This window comes from Leucoraja erinacea, chromosome 3, assembly GCF_028641065.1.
Source record: "Leucoraja erinacea ecotype New England chromosome 3, Leri_hhj_1, whole genome shotgun sequence".
NCBI classification, from domain to species: Eukaryota; Metazoa; Chordata; class Chondrichthyes; order Rajiformes; family Rajidae; genus Leucoraja; species Leucoraja erinaceus.
Genome location: NC_073379.1, coordinates 38111397 through 38114391, shown reverse-complemented (window position 1 = coordinate 38114391; position 2995 = coordinate 38111397). Strand labels below are relative to the sequence as shown.

At 46.9% G+C, this 2995-nt stretch overlaps 1 pseudogene; it reads left to right on the top strand.

Annotated features, from left to right (window-relative positions):
* The first annotated feature begins 220 nt into the window (after positions 1 to 220).
* On the top strand, positions 221 to 328 carry LOC129695944 (U2 spliceosomal RNA; annotated as a pseudogene).
* The last annotated feature ends 2667 nt before the right edge of the window (positions 329 to 2995 follow it).

Sequence of the window (2995 nt, the reverse complement as noted above, 5' to 3'; positions counted from 1 at the left end):
GTGGCAGCTGGCACTTCGTGAGGAGCTGGCAACGGCAGGAGCAGCATGGGCACATCGATTCCCGGAGGGGGAAAAACACCTGTGCCCAACTTCGCTCCAGCATGGTGAGAAAGTTCATTTCTCGGCAGCAAAGGACTTTGCAGTTGACTGGCTGCAATCTACTACAAGGGACCAGTATGTGAGTACCAGGATCGGTCCCAGCGGGGTTTTAGTTACAATAATCGCTTCTCGGCTTTTTGGCTAAGATCAAGTGTAGTATCTGTTCTTATCAGTTTAATATCTGATACACCCCTTATCTAGGGACTATATATATTATATAAAAACTATAGTAGCTGTTATCATCAGTTTTAATGTCTTATATGTCCCTTATCTAAGGACCATATAAGTAGGAGTGCCCAGAATTGAGGGCATTAGAGTGGGGTTGACCGGCTGCAACGACCATAAGGGACCAGTACCGTCAGTACGGGGGTGGGTCCCAGGGGTCTAAGATAAAGGAGCAGCCAGGAGTGCTGAGAGCGTTGAAGTCAGGTTAAAGGAATAGATGGAAGCAGCTGTGCCAGTTATCCTCCACACCGGCCATATCCACTTCACGGAAGGAAGGACAAAACTGGAGAAGGAGGACCATGGAACAGCGGGCAGCCAGCAGCAGCCAGCGGCACTTGGATCAACCGTAGTGGGATCAGCTGTGCCCGATGTCGGCCCCGCACCGGCCAGATCCATGTGACTGAGCGGTAGGCTAGACACAAATCAAACAAGGTAGTGGACTCAGAAGGGTCCGACTTTGCATAAAACCGCCGGCAACCAGTGCCCGAGAGGGCTGGAGCGGGAAGAAGCGGTGTATGGAGCCTTGCTCCAACGTGATAAAACCACAGCAGTACCTCTTTGAGGGCTGCACAATGCTTTTACCCCATCAGAGGGGAGCACTGTGGGTCAGTTCTGGGCTGACCTGCAAGAGGGGTCCGCAGAACAAAAGACAAGTGGGCAGCAGTTAAGCCCCACATGGGTACCCCGTGTGGGACCCTAGAGATCTCTAACTCTATAAAAAAGAGTAGGCAGGACCCTGATGGGCCAGAGCCTGGTAATACAGCGTCCCATGATCCTAACACAGCAGGGACTCTGCTGGACATGGTGGCCGATTACTTTAGCCAAGTCAAACATGGGTAGACTTGGATCCAGGATGGCAATAGTATTACTATATGTCTGGCCACAAACGCCAACAAGAAAAATTTACAAACACTGGCCAGACATCTGCCACCTGGCAACGGTGAGGCATTACAGATGCCCAGTGTAAACCAATGCATTTGGCAGCATATGGACGAACATCAGGAACCAGGACCTCAAGATCCAGAGAACCTTCAAGGGATTGACGGAAGGCATCATAGCACACACCAGCACCCTGGACTAAACGTAGGTAACCAAAGACCATCAAGACGCACTAGATCTGTTTAATAATATGCAATATAACCTGAACTACACGTGGAAGGCGGCCATTCAGCCAGCACTAGGACCCCAAAAATGCTACCATTTGCAAATAAAGAACCGTGTGTGGACTAAGCCAAGACACTGGGGCTCATCAAGGCCAGCGCAAGGGCCTATTTTGGAGCATGATACCAGCCACAGGCAAGGCCATAAAAAATGTGGCTCATACCAGTAGCAGTGTCAGAAATCAATATAACCTGCAGGATCCGTTTTAGGGTATGGCCAGGGCGGCCACCCTGGAAGATGCGGAAGCCTCAACCTCCCACACAACCCTGAACAAGAAATATTAAACCAGAACCTTATTTTCAAAAAACCAAGGAAATAACAAAACCACCGGTAACCATGGAGGTAGGTGGGGGGGGTTTTCTTCTGTTAAAATGGGGACCTACGAGGGTAGGGGAGGTTGCAACACTACAGTTATGTATGGTATATAATCACTACAGATTCATATAATCTCAGCAGTATTCAGGGTTATCTGGTAGGGTTTTTCTCATCCCAATAACCACAGTACATCATACACCAGAAGGGCATTTTGTCCTTACATAAACCAAACAATCTAAAACCCACATGGTGCTACAAGAATTGTACACATAAGATGGGATTGAACATATTTATTAAATATAAGATAGAGTAGGGTTGCAGGATTATCATTGATTTTAACCCTAAACACATTTGTTCTAGATATTCATTTTAAGATGGATGCTCTTATTATTGATATAGACTTGGTGTCAGTTGCGGGTTTCTATATGGCAGGCATTGACTCAATAGAGGAACTTTGGCAATATAGAGCTTACAAAAGGGGCAATCATTAGCCCCATTATTATGTACTAAAATTCGTAAACCAGCTTGGCATTGTTATGTAAATAAGCCATAGGGTGATGTTTTCCCCCGTTCGGACCCATCATTGGGGTACTAGGGAAAATTCAACCACACTCGGCATCTGGAATTTTCAGAGTACCCGACTGACCTTCTCAATCATGGTATTTCAGTCTTACAGGGGATGGTGTTAGAACCATGTTCCCTATGAACATTGCCAAAAAATTATTGATTTATCCAGTGACTGGAGGCAGTCATCCATGCCATAACACTATGGATTTATTGATTTGTAGAGTCTAACAGACCCACTACACTGTCAGACAGGACGATGAATCTCATCTCATCTGCACTAAGACTGTCAACACGGAAGCAGTACCTTGGACACATCAAGAAATGGGGCATATACTGCTTGGACAACAATCTCGACCAAAAGGCCAAGAACATTCTGGCCGTATTGGAATTTTTACAAGCCTCCATTAGGATAATCGATGGAGCTACAGTGCCTTCAATAGTGCCACAAGTGCACTCTCCAATTACCTATCACAAGGATCGGAACGGCACGCGGTGGGAACACACCCCTGGTAAGCAAACCAGGTACTCCGAAATCTGGGACATGGGTGTCGTTTTCTCAACATGCTGAGGAGCTTGTAGCTCATAACAGCGTTGTCACCTCAGTAACAGACCAGGAAGATGGTTATGC